General features: G+C 34.5%; 1 non-coding gene across 1 annotated transcript; it reads right to left on the bottom strand.

Annotated features, from left to right (window-relative positions):
- Positions 1-16,263: 16,263 nt before the first annotated feature.
- On the bottom strand, positions 16,264-16,371 carry LOC138840538 (U6 spliceosomal RNA). The gene has a single exon (XR_011376107.1). It is a non-coding gene; the product is annotated as a U6 spliceosomal RNA (small nuclear RNA).
- Positions 16,372-16,999: the final 628 nt, after the last annotated feature.

Below are 16,999 nucleotides of genomic sequence, written 5' to 3'. Positions count from 1 at the left end.
GATTCCTACTCTGTAAAGGTAGTGTCATGGGAAGCACAATGAAGAACTACAATTCATACCCTTGCCTAGTAGCAGTGAAGGCACCCTCCTGGTTTTACAATTGAGTCGTGATTGGTTAACCTGCAATTCTATCTCCACCTGGTAATAATGATAATGTGACTCACTTTCCTCTGCTGGAGCACTATCAAATGAAAATAACTAAAATGTAAGAATTAAGTCCAGAGTCTCCTAAAAAAGTACAAAATGGCCATGTTTAGTAAAAAATTACTTGTTATGCCATGCGCCCAGAAGATACAAAACTAAATGGAGAAGGCAGTCAATAAACATAACTATCAAAGTAGTTCGAAGCTGTGGCCCACATGTTTAATTTATCTACTCAGGAGGCTGAAGATTGAAGTTTGAAGCCAGTCTGGCAGGAAGTCTATGAAGATATTATTATAAATCAGCAAAAAAGCCAGAAATGGAGGTGTGAGTCAAATGGGTGAACACCAGTCTTATGCCAAAAAAGAAAAAGAAAAAAGAAAAAGAAAAGAAAAGGAAAGGAAAAGGACAATGCCTAGGTCCTAAATTTAAGCCCTGACACCAGCACATATGCACACAAAAAAGTTCAAAATCTATTTTAAAACAAATTTCATAAAAATGCTTCAATGAGCAATGACAAATATGCTTGTAACAAAAGGAATAGCAGAATGACTGAGCCAGTTAATAGCAAGTCTCAGCAAGAACCCAAGTAGGAATTTTAGTACCATAAGTATATAAAATGAAGTGAAAATGCCACTGAAGTTTCCAATATCTGAATAATATATAAAAGGCCTATAAGGTATTACTCAAGCCCATACAATAAAATATCTAAATCAATTTAAAATGAAAATCACTTTTCAGTTCTACCACAGAATTGAAAACACAAAGAAAAGTACTACCCACCAAATTTCTAGAGGCAAATTGGCAGAGAGAAAATCTTAACTTTCTGGAGCAGAATCTTCCAGAAGATCAAGTTCTGGGTAATTATGAAATCTTCAATTGACTGCAATTACTGCATGCACACTATGGACAAATTTGAAAGAAAAAAATATGAAGATTATAGATAGTCATGCTGCTACCACATGCAGGTAACCTATTAGCTGATTAGAGGAAAGATTAATGGAAAAATTAATTACACTTCTGTTAGAGTAGAGGAAAACAACTATTTTGAAGTATGCACAAGACAACACAACTATGGAACTATACAATTATGTATTAATTCTAGATCTTTCCCCTAAACCTTAGCAAGAATCACTAAAGTTAGGTGTGCCACAGTGCCTTTTACTTAGTGCATTGTGACTGAATTTCAACAAAAAAATTTTCAAAGCATATTAAAGAACATTAGAACTGCATTCATGTTTTGCAGAGATGTTGGAATTATTAGACTGGAAATAAAATAATATTAATATGTTAAGGGATTTAATGGAAAATGTACAAGAACTGATAGATAATATAATCAGAAATTTAAATTCTAAAAATTAAAAATAAATGAAATGAATAAAAATGCTATAAATTAAGTGAAAATATGTTAGATTGCATATTTGTAGAAAACCATATCCCAGGGAAAAACAAATAAGCTTAAAATATGCCAATAGAAGCTCTCTAAACTGAAAATACACATAAATGAAATGAAAAGGGCAAATAACATATCAAAGAACTCAGGTAAAATTACACAATATATAACATAAGTATAATAAGAATATAAGAAGAGGGAAAATAATTGGACCAATAAAGACTAAAATTTCCCCCTAATAAATATTTAGAAACCTACACATCCAGACAACTCACAAAATACCAAGTGAGTTAAGTGGCAAGAAAAAAAATTGCACTTACAAATAACACATTTAGATTGAAGAAAATCAGTGATAAACTTTGAAAAAAGTCACAAGAAAAATACTCCTAGGAAAGAACAAGTATAAGAATGGCACTTGATTTGCTTCAAATATAACAAACAAAAAGAAAGAAAGAAAACATTTACCAAGTTGAAAAAATACACATATACTAACCTTAAATTCCACATGTAATCAAGTGTTTATTCAAAACAAAGGATACCTAAAAACAAGAAAACATTGAAGAAATTACACTATTGACCTATCTTGCAATAAATAATAGAAAGTAATGCAGAGGAAAGGAAAATTGATGTTGATAATAAACTGTATCAATAACCGCCTTTAAATTTTGAGGGCAAAATATTTCATTTATAGGACAGATATTGGATAAATTAACAAAGCAAATACATTTTGTCCACAATAAATCCACTAAAATATGAAGCAATATAAAAGTAAAAAGATAGGGCCAGGTGTACCACTCAGTGGTTTACAGTTTGACTGGCATATTTAAGACTCTGAGTTTGATCTCCAGCACCACAAAAAAATAATAAAAATTAAATGGTAGAGAATGATACACCACACTGATAGTATTATAAAGGAAACCTAAGTAACTACAGTAATTTCAGAAAAATCCAAGTCTGTTGATATTATATATGGATAAAGCATTCAATTATCCAATGAGACATAACAATACTTGATATGTCCATGAGTGATGAGTATCAAAAGGTGAGATATAGATAATGACAGAGAAACAAATGAATTGACTATGAAAGTTGAAGATTTCAACAGTCCATGAATCTTGAGCAGTCTCTGAGCCTCTCTTAATGAATAAATAACAGATCCAGAAGGTTGAATATACTTGAAGGCATAATTATTTGAGCAGCAGTGTTAAGAAACTTTTTCCTAATTGACATGGATAGAATGTTTTATTCAAGAACAACAGAATACACATTCTTCACAAACACAAACAGAATATTAACCATGATCAGTTTATGAGCCATAAAGTGTACATTATGAGATGAAAAGAAGAAGTATCGGGCTGGGAAGGTGGCTCAGTGGTAGAGCACTCGTCTTGCATGCTCAAGGCCCTGGGTTCAATTCCTCAGCACCACATAAGGAAACAGAAAAAAGCCGGAAGTGGCGCTGTGGCTCAAGTGGTAGAGAGCTAGCCTTGAGCTGAAGAGCTGAGGGACAGCGCCCAGGCCCAGAGTTCAGGCCCCATGACCAGACCCCCCCCAAAAAAAAACAAAAAAGAAAAGAAGAAGTATCCTAAAAAGCAGGTGCTCAGACTGCAATGGAATTTAAATAAAAACAAAAAAAGATAATACCTGGAAGATATAATTGAACACTAAACACCACATTTCTAATTAATACATGGTTAGAAGTCTTAAGATAAATATTCTAAAAGTGTATTCAACAATTTTTGGTCAGTTGTGGGGCCTGAACTCTGGACCTAGACACCGTCCCTCAGCTCTTCAGCTCAAGGCTAACACTCTACCACTTGAGTCACAGCGCCATTTCCTGCTTTTTCTACTTAAGTGGTAATGAATTGAACCTAGGGCCTCATGCATGCAAGGCAAGCACTTTACCACTGAGCCACCTCCTAAGCCCTCAACAATAAATTTAAAAGTATAATTTGTCAAAACTTGTGGGATTCAAAAAGTACAGTACTGAGGTTCTAATACTGTTGATTTAGTCATGTTATTGTGTGAAATCTTGTAACCACATTGAGTTCTGTATTAAGAGAGGCAACACATTTTCTAGCATTTCTTTGTTGGTATTGTAAAAGTGATGTACAGAGGGGTTACAGTTACATAAGTCAAGTAAAGAGTGCATTTCCTTTTGAACAATGTCACCCCTTCCCTCACTCTCTCCCAGGTTCCCCCATCCCCACCCACAAGTTGTATAGTTCATTTTCAACATAGTGTTCATTGAGTACCAATGCTGCATTTGTTTAACCTTTGTCCCTCCATTTGTGTTCCCCCTTACCCTCTGAAAAACAGATAAATGAAGAAATAAGACAAAAGGAAAAGAAAACAGCAACAAAGAGAAAATCCCACTTGTTTCCATTTCTTGGAGTTCATTGTGCTAAATATTATTTTATATGGTAGGTGCACATAGCTAGCTATTGAGTCTTTGTGATCCTCTCCTAAGAATATCCTCCTTTGCTCTCATTATGTGAATGCTTAGAGATTTATATAATTTAACATGTCCAAATGTTGTTTTGTTTTTTGTTTGTTTGTTTTTTACCATCCAGTGTGTTTACTTGCAGATTTATATTCACAATCTCATTACCACAAATAAGGACATCATACAACCTATGTTTCTTTGTGACTGGCTTACTTCACTTAATATAATGTTTTTCAAGTCTTTCTAAATCCTTATGAATGGTTCACCCTCATTCTTTCTGATGGATGAGTAGAAGTCCATGTGTATCTATACATACTATATTCTCTTGTTCCATTTGTCTATTGAGGGGCAACACTTTTTCTCAGATTTAATGAAATTTCTGTCCATTTTTTCAGTAAAACAAAAAAGAGATATCACTATTTCTTTCCATATATAGATGACTGATATCTTCTGTCATTCATTATGTATCAGCTCTCAATTTTACTCATTTATGCTATTTTTCTACTTTCAATTTCAGTGGTTTCAATTACTTGTGCTTGTCTCTTTTCTTTTTATGCTTTAAATTCATTTTCTTCATACTTTTCTACTTCCTTGCTTGGAAGTATGTTTATTGATGAAAAACCTATTTTCTTTGCTAATGTGTTTTAGTAGCTACACAATCTCTCTTTTACCTACATTCAATCTTTAATAAATATGTCAGATTTATGTTTTTATTCTAATTCAAAATATTTTCTAACTTCTCTTGAGATGTATTATTTGTACATTTATGAGATTATTTAGAAGTATATTGTTTAATTTCCATGTTTTGAATTTTTTTTCTTTGCAGGGCTTTGTATATATGAAAAAAATTGCTCTACCACTGAGCTAACTATGCAGTTCTTGGGTTTTTGTTAAAATATATTTTATTGATTCATTCTTTTTGGTTTTTAAATTTTATTTTTAAAAAAATATTTTGTGTTTAAGTAGTTTTACGGAAGAGTTGTCATCCAACAATGCAGTTTATGGATACAACGCATCTTGATCGATGTGACCCTTTCATCATTCTTCTCCATCCCTCCCAATCCCATCTCTTCCCTCACTTTTTAAAATTTTGCTGTATATGTATTGGATTTTATGACTCCATTTACCCCACCTCCTCTATTCATTTTTTAAATTATCTTTAAGTGGTTGTGAAAGGAATTCCAATGAAGCATGTAAATTTAGGTGTACAATGCATCTTGACCAGTCCTTGTAGTTTTTGAAACTGGTTGGCCTAGACCTCTCTGTCCTCCTTTCTGTGCCTACCTCGTGTGTGCCCTCATATTCAATTATTTCGTGTGTGTTTGGGTCTGCGGGGAAAGGGAGATCCTGAGGTTTGAACTCAGGACCCTGGCGCTGTCCCTGAGTTTATGGGCTCAAGGCTAGTGCTCTACCATTTGAGCCACAGCTCCACTTCCAGTTTTCTCGTAGTTATTTGGAGATAAGAGTCTCACAGACTTTCTTCCCTTGGCTCCTTTGAATTGCGATCCTCGGATCTCAGCTTTCTGAGTAGCTAGGAGCATAGGCCTGAACCACTGCCTCCCAACTCTATCCAGTTTACTTTCAGTTCTTAATGTCCTGCAGAAGTCAGTAAAGATCAGCTAAACCAGAAAATCAAATAAGACTATTTTCACTAGAAGAAGGCGCTACAGTCACAACCTGAGTAAATCAGAGATTCAGTTAGACAGGGATTTGAGAAAGCTTTATGGTGGAAGAACAGGAAGGATTTGAGTATGTGCTGATTGTTAGAAGGAAAAAGGAAAAGTCTGCTTAAGTACAAATTAAACAAAAATTCTGAGTGATTTATTGAGATGTAGATTTGCCTTTCTCACATTCTTGTTATATTGAAAGGGTAGGCAAAAATTGAAAAAGCTGTCAGTACTAGTCAACTCTAGCTATTTGGTGCTGGTTACTATAAGGCTTTTCATACTTGTGTTATTTACATTTTTGGAAGTTGCTGAGGTTTCTTAAATAGTCCACATAAAAATGAATAAATACTTCCATCTACACTTTAAATGTGTACTGCTGATAGTAGATGCTTATTTATAAATTTTAAATAGTTATGATTCACTGAAGATGGGTTGTTCTTTTGTCCAACATCACTGCTAATTTTCTATATAATCAACTGAGAGTATTACTATCAAACAAGGGTTGAAATCTTCAAGTATAACTGAGATTATTGTCTATTCCCCCATCGTGACCTGTAAGTGTTGTATTAGGTTTAATCCAGAGTTTGCTTTTCTTTTGAGTGTTTGGATGAAATAATATTTTCAATAATTTTTACAATTTTATTTAGCATTTATGTACCATTATTAATATATTTGCCCAGTTATGCAGTAATCATTACCATCTGATTCCAGAATATTATACCACCCCCAAGAAGCTGTACCCATTAGCAATTGCTCCTTCACCCTAGAATCTGAGAAAGACTAATCTCCTTTCCATATCTTTGAGTTTGCCTAATCAAGCACTTTCATATTGGTGCAATCATACAATTTGTCTTTTGTGACTCAGCCTTTATTAGACTGTTTTTCAAGTTCATCTTTGTTGGAGCATAAATGAGAATTTAATTCCCTTTATTTTGCTATTTCCCTTCCCCTCTCCAAATTAGACAAATGTATATACAAGATGCAGGGAACCAGTCAAATACAGTGACAACAGGGGTTATACCATAAGGGAAAGAACATACAATCGTAACATAAAACCACATAGTTCATTAAAAACAACAGCAATAATGAAAAAAACTCTTGTATCCATATCATGAGGTTCATTTTGATTAGCATCATCTTATATGGTCATATGTACATAGCTTTTGACCTTTTCTGCTTGTCTGGTAGGATTGTCCTAAACTTATACAAGTTATTGCAAATAAGGGAAAACATGGGACCTATGTTTCTTTGGGTCTGGCATACTTCACTTAATATAATTTTTCCAAGTCTTTCCATTTCCTAACAAATGGGATGGTGCCATTCTGTGTGATGGAGGCATAGAATTCCATTATATATATATATATATATATATATATATATATATATGAAATACTTAAATAGTATATAGGTATAAAGAAATAGAATTAAAGAAGGATGAGAGTTTGTGAATTCAACAATAGATGTCTGAATTAGGTATAAACACAATGAAGAATAAGGTCTAATAATCGAAGACAGGTATGTATCTGGCGATGAACAGATCATCAATTAAGTAAATCAAAAAAAAAAGAAAAAGGACCAAAAGGGAAAAGAGTAAAAACAGATTAATGAAACATTAAAAAAATGAAAAAAAGGAAACATTTTTTATTGTGAAAATACCATACAGAAGGGTTACAATTACATGGGCAAGATAATGAGTACATTTCTTATCAAGCATTGTTGCCTCCTCCTTTGTTTCCCCTTCCCATCCCTTCCCATCTTCCCTGCCTCCTCCTGCTCCCCACCCCCCACCCCCACCAAAGTTGTAAAGTTCGTTTTTCAACATAACGATTTGTACATCTCATTGTTGCAATGGGTCCACCTGTAGAAACATTTTTTTAATTAAAAAATAATTAGGCAGGAAAACTAATTCTTTGATATTTGCTGTGGAGGAGGGGGGATCTTGTGTCTCCCCTGTGTCTGTAACCAGGCTCTTGGTGGAGTCTGTGGTTTGCTTGCAGTGTTTGGTTTTCCTATGGCTTAGTTTGTTTCTTAGATCAGTTTGTTTGAGCAGGCAAAATGAAGCTCTGCCTTCCCAACAGGGGGACTATATTACCCTCCTCCCAAGATAGTTCAGTGGGAGGGTGATCTGCTTTGAGTGTCACAAAAGAGGGATTTGGCTGTTTCGTCTAGTTTGGAATTGCTGTGATGGACCTAGTTTGTGGGTAGGGTTGAGGCTGTCAGTAATCAGTAGATTTTGCATGAAGGGCTACCTCCTGAGACACTCATACACCCCAGCCTGGAGCCATTCTCATGATTTATGTGTATTAAGTTTCCAATTGTTTTTCTTTTACCCTCCTGCAGCTGGAATTGCTGCCCTGTTGCAGATGGGTGGGGCCACCTCTGGCTCTGTTTACCCAGTGAAGAAAGTCACCCGCCCTGGGAAGAGCTTTCTCTGCCTGGGAAGAGCAACTTTCCCCAGGGGTGGAGCTGAGGCCCTGAAGGTCAGGTTCCTTTGACCTGTTGAATGGCTCCCATTGTTTTCTTCCAAGTCCTGAGTTATTTGCTAGCTGCTCTGGCCCGTCTTTGTCAGTATCAAAGATGGGACTCTTCTCTAGTGGTGGGGGAGGGGCTATCTTCCCACTGCTGCTCTGTGAGAAGGAGTGGGACTGTCTTGTGTTGTATTCATGCCTTTCCCTTGGTTTCCAGGCTGTCCATGTTCTGCAACTGTCTGTGGCCAGAAAGATGAAGATTTTCACTCCTTTTCAGTTCTTGCTGGTGGTGAGTAGAATCTGCTTGCACAACGTCTCTGGCACCTTTCCCAGGCTGGGCTCTGTCTGTTGATATGTCAGCTGTGGCAGCAGCTGCCCCCGCTGCCACAGACACTAGCAAGTGCTCGAAACTGTCTTCTTAACCAAGCTGCCTGGATTTTTCCTCTCTGGCCAAACTCTCTGTACTATGATGACACACTTGGTGTGACTCTCTAGCCTTGGATTTTTCACTGAAATATTAAAACTGGTTTCTACATGAGAGCTTGTTTAGCTGCTCCTCCATCTTCCTCTGTACTCCAATCAGTAGCTTTTCTGTATGCCAACAATAAGAGGACTGAGGGATGAAATAAAAAAGCAACAACTTTTGTAATAGTCTCTAAAATAAAATACCTAGGAATAAACTTAACCAATGAGGTCAATGACCTCTATCATGAAAACTTTTAAAACTTAAAAAAATAAAAGCAGATGTAAGGAAGTGGAAAAAGTTCCCACACCCCTGGATTGGGAGAATTAACATCGTGAAAATGGCAATACTGCTCAAAGCTATCTACAAGCTCAATGCCATACCCATCAATATCCCAACAGCATTCTTTAATGAAATAGAAGAAGCAATCCAAAAATTCATATGGAACAATAGAAGACCCAAAATAGCAAACACAATCCTTAGCAGGAAGAACAGTGCTGGAGGAATACCAGTGCGAAACAGAAAACTGTATTATAAAGCTGAAATTATAAAAACAGCTTGCTACTGGTGCAAGAACAGGCCTGAAGGCCAATGGAATAGAATTGAAGACCCAGACATGATCCCACAGACCTATGGCCTATCTAATCTTTAAAAGGGAGCCAAAATTATCAATGAAGAAAGACAGCCTCTTCAACAAATGGTGCTGGCACAATTGGCTATACACATGAAGAAAATTTAGATCCTTATATATCACCCTGCACCAGATTCAACTCCAAATGGACCTTGAGGAAAAAGCAGAGATCCTGAAGATATTACAGGAAGGGATAGGAGATACGATACTGCTCCTAGGCACAGGCTGAAACTTCCCAAATAAAGATCCAGAAACACAACAAATTAAAGAAAGACTGGATAAATGGGATTGCATTAAACTGCAGAGCTTCTGCATGTCAAAGGACATAGCTAGCAGGATCAATAGAAAGCCCACAGGTTGGGAGACGATCTTTAGTAGCTATACAACAGACAAGAGTATCATATGTAAAATATATCTAGAGCTCAAAAAATTAATCCTCCCCAATAAGAAATTCCCAAATAATCAACCACCCCATTAATAATTGGGCTAAAGAATTAGAAAGAGACTGCTCTGGAGAGGAAAGAAGAATAGATACACAAAGAAATGCTCAAAATCACTGGCCATAAAAGAAATGCAAATCAAAACCACATGGAGATTCTATGTCTCCCAGTTAGAATGTCCATAATCAAGAAAACAATAACAGATGCTGGTGGGCATGTGGCCAAAAAGGAATGCTAATACACTTTTGGAGGGAATGTAAGCTGGTTCAACCACTCTGGGAGTCAGTATGGAGGTTCCTCAAAAGAGTACAAATAGAAATCCCCTATGATCCAGCAATTCCTCTCTACTGGGCATTTATTCAAATGAACATAAGCTAGGCCACACTAAAGCTACCAGCATAACTATGCTCATTGCATCATTATTTACCATAAAAAAGATAAGGAACCCATCCAAATGCCCCTCAATAGATGAATGGATCAGAAAATATGGTATATAGACACAGTGGAATTTTATACTTCTGTCAGAAAGAATGATATCGCCTTTTTCATAAGAAATGGAAAGATTTGGAAAAATCCTTATTAAGTAAGGCAGACCCAAAGAAACATAGGTTCTATGTTTTCCCTCATTTGTAATAATTAGTATATGCCTAGGATAGTTTGGGAGGAGAATCATAATAACTCAATCCTATGTACATATGATCATACAAAATGATGCTAATTGAAATGACCCCCAAGACATGGAAACAGCAGGTTTTGTTTTGTTTTGGTTTGGCTTTGGTTGTTGACCTTGTTGTTGCCAATGTATTGTATCTAGTTCTTTCTTCTTATTTAATTTTTTTTCTTTTTCCATTGGTTTAACCCTGGCAATCACTGTCTGATTCTTGTACACTCCGCCTTGTATATACATTTATCTGATTCAAGGAAGGGAAAGGGATCAAAATGCTGAAAGAAGTACAAAGGATGACCCATTGCAACAATACTCAGAATATATTATGTCAGAAATGAACTTTTCAGGGTGGATGGAAGGAGGAGTGGGGGACGGAGGGGATAATGGGTAGCAATGTTTTACAAGAAATGTACTCATACCTTACTCATGTAACTGTAACCCCTCTGTACAGCATCTTTACAATAAAATTAAAAAATAAATAAAAATCTTATCAGGTTCTTTCCATAGTTTTAAGTCAGGTTAGTTTATTTGCTACTGAGATGTCTGAGTCCTTATAGATACCAAGTCCTTGTCAGATGTGTTATTTGTATGCATTTTCTCTCAATTCATAGATTTCATTTGTGTTTTGAATATTCTCTTATTATTATATTTTCTCTTTTGATACTTTACATGTGGAATTAGGTTGCTTTTAAAATTGTTCTTTTTCTGGTGTTACTGGGGTTTTGAACTCAAGGCCTTATGCTTACAAAGCAGGCACTCTATCAATTGAGCCACTCTTATTAATTGCAGAAGTATTCAATGTGGAATATTTCATTTGTTTATTTATGAATGTGTTGCCTATTCTTTTGATGTTAAATATAAAGAAATTATTGTCTATCAGGAAGATTTCCCTGAACATTTTCTTGTAGGATTTTTAAATTTTTAGATCTTCCAGCTACATTTTTAATCCACCCTTAATTTATTTTATTTTGCTAATATAGAGTAAAGGTCTAATTTCATTCTTCTGGATAAATATATACAGTTTTCCCAATATCTATTAAGAAGAAAATCCTTATTGCTTATTTGTGGCACTTTTGTCAAATATCAGCTATTTGTGTACATGTGTTTTGTAATCCCTATTCTATATCATTGTTAGATGTGTGACAAAATACCACTATTTCTACTGAAAAAGTAGATTCAAGTCTCAATAATGCTTTTTGAATTGTATCCTATAGTATTGTAGATGTATTAATTATGTAAGATAATACTGTATCATACCTCTGTAAATGTAAAATATCTTGTACCTGCTTTATGATACAAAGTAGTGACTAAGTGCTTTATCAGCGTTGTTTTTAATGCTGTTACTTGAGAATATTTTTAATCTTTTTTCTTTTTCTTTTTATTAATGGAGTATGCTGGAAACCTCTAATTTTGTTCAGTTATTTTTAGAACCTGGAAAAGCTGTTACTGTTATTGATGCACATCATACTTATCATTAGTCCTATATACATGTGTATATATAAATACATGTTTTTGCATTTAAATTTTTTTTAAATCAAGGTGGTGGATAGAAGGCTTACAGTTACATGAGTAAGGTAATAATAAGTGCATTTCTTTTCAAACTTGTTACCCTTTCCCTCATTTTCTCCTTTATGTGTATGTATATAAATATATAGGTATATAATTTGAAATTTTAGAAACTATGTCTGTGCTATCATCTTTGAAAACAGTTTCCCAGTTTGTTATGTTGACTTGGCATTGTATAGAAATTATTAGCCATATTGGTCTAGAAACATTTTTCCCATTTGTACATGGGTAAAAAAACTATATATAGTACATGAGGTCTTATCTACATGGGTTTGATTAAAGAATAATAAAATTTTAAAAAGAATAATAAAATATTCTCTAAATAAAATCATACTGTTATAACTGCTGTATCTTTGTAAATATATATTATATACATATGTATATAGGATCTTTGAAATTGGGATATATGATGCTTCCAATATTATTTTCCTGTCTGTTTTTTATTTTGTGTTAAAAATCCACTGAGATTAATGAAAAAACTATTTAATCTGTGGATTGGTTAGAGTTTTATGGAGATTTTAACACTTAATGTTAGATCTGCCCAGGAGAACAGCTCCTTTTCCCCTTCCTCTTCATGAAGGGCATCTTGCCAGCCTCATCAGAAATCACCTGCCCGGAAACCAGTAATCAACATGTAACAATTAATGATCAATCACCTGACTGTGAGTTGGAAAAAGTACTCCAGGCTCTGAGGTCACTTCCACATCCACTGCAGCCACGCCTCCTTCTTCCCTTTCCTTATATATAATCTCTCTCCAGCATTAATGGAGCTGCTACATGCTACAGGCTCTGCGCTGTATACCTACATGTGGTACAGGCCTGTGTTTCTCCTAATAAATTCGATTCTGCAGCCCTTACAATCACCTAATCCATAAGGCTGAGTTATCTTGTTCCTTGTTTATTCTCATTTACTCCTTTTATCAAGGTTCTGTCATTTTCAGGTTACAAGCATCTCATTCCTAAGTAATTTTATTTCTTTTAGGTACTATGTCATCAGAGATTATATTCCAATTATTTTTCAAATAATTTGTTGTCATGATTTTACATTCTCCAGCTTCATTATTTATTAGTCTAACAGCTTTTTGTGTGGTCTCTATGATTTCTCTATATGGTATTTTGACATCTAAAAATAGAAACAATACTCTTTACTCTTTATTTGTATTTTCTACTTCTTTACTTCATTGTTCTAATGTAAGTATTTTGTATTATTCACAGAAGAAGAGGGTAAAGTATACATCTTTGTTTCTTACTTGTCTTAAAGGAACTTTTCAAGTTTTCACAAATGAGAATGTAAAGTTACCTGTGATTTTCAAATATATGCTCTTTCTGTGGCTAGATTGCTTATTAATTTATCACTCAAAGACATTAAACTTTGTGCAATATTTTCCTCTGAATTTATTGTGATGTTAGTGTGACAATCTGTTAAGCTTAGTATAGTTTTCCCATCTTAACATAGTCATTTAACTCATGTGCTTCTAGAACAGTTAAAAATGGAAATACATTCTGATATTCATAAGCTTACAATAAGCCCCACAGTGTGAATGAGCATATGTACAAATTTAACAAGTTTAAACTTTATTTAATTGACCCTTTCCATTTATGTGAAAGGTCCGGTATAGGCAAACCAATACAAACAGGATTTAGGCCAGTATTTTTTAGAACATAAGAAATGTTAGCTGCAGTTTATGATGATTTAGCCCAATTACTTGGAAGGTGTTGATCTTAAACTGTCCTCATTTTTCTCTGAACTGAAGAGAAGCTTAAAGTCACTTAAATGTGGAGTAGTCTAACAGAAGTACAGTTGTGCCAAGATAAATGCAAATAGCATCATGCTTTTTCAAGAAAATATCATTAATTCCCCAACTTCCAATCAGATGTTATTGTAATGAAAATAAGCTGTGTCAAGTATTCCCTATTTAATTAAGAGTGCCTGCCTAATAGTTGAAGGAAGACCATTAGAAATACAGTGAGACTATGTGCTATTCAAATACCACTTCTCATAAACTGGCAGACAATTGGACTTTTTGGATTGAGAAACCATGAAGGAAAAATTCACACTTGTTAATTATCTTGGCCTAAGATACTGAGAATTGATTTGAATGAACACTTATTAACCCCAAATGGTGCACTGCTTCCATTCATAAAGAATATGTATGGTCATAAGAAATGTAGAATGTTGATACACAATCATCTTAAATTCAGTCTCAAAGATTAAAATTTGTACCTTAGTTACATTTAAATATTTTTGTTTTGGTGACCCTCACAAATTTGTTTAATAATATTTATTAAAAGAACTCCAGGAAATGGAAACAAGAGGGTGTTTTAACTTTCCTGCCAGTTTTGTCCTTTTGTTTTGTTTGTTCATTTGATGTCTTGGAGAATATAAGGTGGTCACAATATAGTGGAGGGACAGAGGATGAACCAATGTAGCAGTGATGCTCACTAGACTCTATGTTTAAAATGAACTATACAACATGTGGATGGGAATGGGAGAGCAAAACTGGGAGAGGGCCCATGGTTTCCCTTATCTGCAATATCTACTATATGTATGAGTCAAGCAGAAAAGGTCAGATAAGGTGATGTTAGGAAAATGAACACTAAGATATGTATTCAAATGTTTTTTTTCATGCGATTGTTTCTAATGCATTTATAAGATTATTTCTTTGTTGCTTTGTATGTCCCTCCCCCACAGTATAACCCCTGCTTTCACTGTATTTGATGTCGGTATAATTTGTGGAGGGGAAGGGGAAAAACAAGTCGTTTAAATAAGGATACAGGTGGACCCATTGCAACAATGAGAAGTACAAGTTGTCATGTCGAAAATGAACTTTACAACTTTGCTGGGGGGGGGAGGATTGGGGGGGGCTGGGGGTGGATGAGAAGGGATGGGAAGGGGAAACAAAGGAGGAGGCTACAATGCCTGATAAGAAATGTACTCATTATTTTGCCCATGTAATTGTAACCCCTCTGTACAGTATTTTCACAATAAAAAATAAATAAAAATTTTAAAAAAAACTGGGAGAGGGCAAAGGAAATGGTGACATTGTCCAAAAAGAAATGCACTCTATCTGACTTGTGTAACTACACCCTCTCTGTACTTTTCAACAACAATGCATTTTTTAGAAAAGAATTTGCTTATTGGATTTGAGGTACATGAAAGGCAATAGAACTATATCAAGTCAGGAAAAATCTAAGTAAGTACCCTGTGTTCCTAGATGCCCTGAGTTGTATATCAAAAGTTATAACCAAGTGTCATGCAGCAACACACGTTCTAAATTTCTTAATAATCTGCCTTGTCTCTTTTTCTGTACTGATTTATCCTTTCTTGGGATAAAGAAAAAAATCTTTATTTCCATTACTCTAAAAGAAAATAGGATAATAGACATCATCTAGCAAGAATGATACCCCATCCATTTGCTTGGCTGGAAAATGAAGGCATTTTCCAAGCTATTTTTGAATTTATCTGTATTGAAATGAAGTGGTCTAGTCTATCAAATATAATCAAGCTAGCAGAAAATGGATTAAGTACTTGAAAACTTTTCGTGGCAAGATAATCTAGGTTTTATGGGTCATTGCTTTACTTTTGTACATGTTAGAATAAAAGTTTCTAATGCTTCATTTTATTTTTCCCACTATCCAAACCAGTACAATGGCATAAGTGTGACCTTTACAATTTCATAAGGTCTCATATTTAGAAAAACACTGTACCTTGTTTAATAACTTTCTGTTCTAATTTTGAAATTCTTAATCATATTATGTTTGAACTGTGCTTATGTGAGATCTGAAGGGACAACTGAGCATACGTATGAGCAGAGGAGATGAGTCTAATGTGTGTGTCTACCAAACCTTGATATCCCATTCACAGTTAGTTAGCGCTTTATAATGTCTCATGAACACATAATTTTGGTGAATCCATAATGCACAGGAATTAAAAAGCCTCGAGGCATATATTAAGATAAATGAGTTATGCCTATACATACATGGCAATATTGTCAGCCTATATTTTCCTTTCCTGCTTTCACTAAGCACAAGAAGGTAGTGATTTTATTTTTTAAAAAAGACAAATTTGAAAATAGTCCTACAAATTAACTGAAAGAGTACTGAAAATAACATATAGGAGAATAGGTGTATCTAAAAAATATAGATTAAAAGGAAAATATGGGAGGACACTATCTAACATTATGCCATTTTGAGAATCCCCTACACTTTTTGTGTGCATTCTCCCATATATTTAAAATTATTTCCAGATGTAGATTACAATCTTTTTAGTTTCCCTTTCCTGAGACTAGTAAATTACTGTTGTATACAACAGAGCATAGTATCTGTAAGTAAAAGGTATTCATTTTGAAGTGCTAATCCTGTGACAAAGGGAATGCAGTAGAAAAATATTGAATGCTTTTACGAATTTGTGTATTTTCCTTGTTCTGTGGTCATATTAATTTTCTTTGTATTATTCCAATTGCACAATATGAGCTGTGGTAGTGAGCACAATTTCTATTTTTTTAAAAAATGTATTTCCCATTGTTACAATTTGTTTTCATTACTTGTTATAAACGCTTACCCTATACTAATTCTTACTGAAACTAGAGTTTAATACATAAATATTCACTGTACTTAGATAATGCTCTTGCACAAATATAAGACTGTAGAAACTGAAGCATCAAAACTAAATTTAGATGAGAATTTTGTTCATTCAAAGATATTAGAGACTGTTCAAAGAGTAGTGTACTCATTGCCTGACATGTAACTGGAACCCCTCTGAACTTCATCTTCACAACGATAGTAAAGAAAAATAAATTAAAAAAAAGAAAATTGGAAAAAATGTGAAGTGTCATTATGAAGAAATAACCTTGTTACATAACAAAAAATTCACTGATAAAATAACAAAACACAAGCCTGTAATCTAGCTATTGAAGAAGCTAAGTTAATCTGGCCAGGAATGTCCTAAGACTCATATCTTCAATTAACTACCAAAAAACTAGAAGGGCATCTGTGGGTCAGTGGTAGAATGCTATCCTTGAGCATAAAATCTCTGGTACAGCAGAGAGGCCCTGAGTTCAAGCCCCAGCACTAGTACCCAAAATGATGATAAAACCTTAACATGGGTTGAGGAGTCT

Source organism: Dipodomys merriami, unplaced genomic scaffold (assembly GCF_024711535.1).
Source record: "Dipodomys merriami isolate MVZ:Mamm:240054 unplaced genomic scaffold, mDipMer1.0.p SCAF_3, whole genome shotgun sequence".
NCBI lineage: Eukaryota > Metazoa > Chordata > Mammalia > Rodentia > Heteromyidae > Dipodomys > Dipodomys merriami.
The sequence above is the reverse complement of the archived record's forward strand: the minus strand, read 5'-3'. Positions and strand labels throughout refer to the sequence as shown.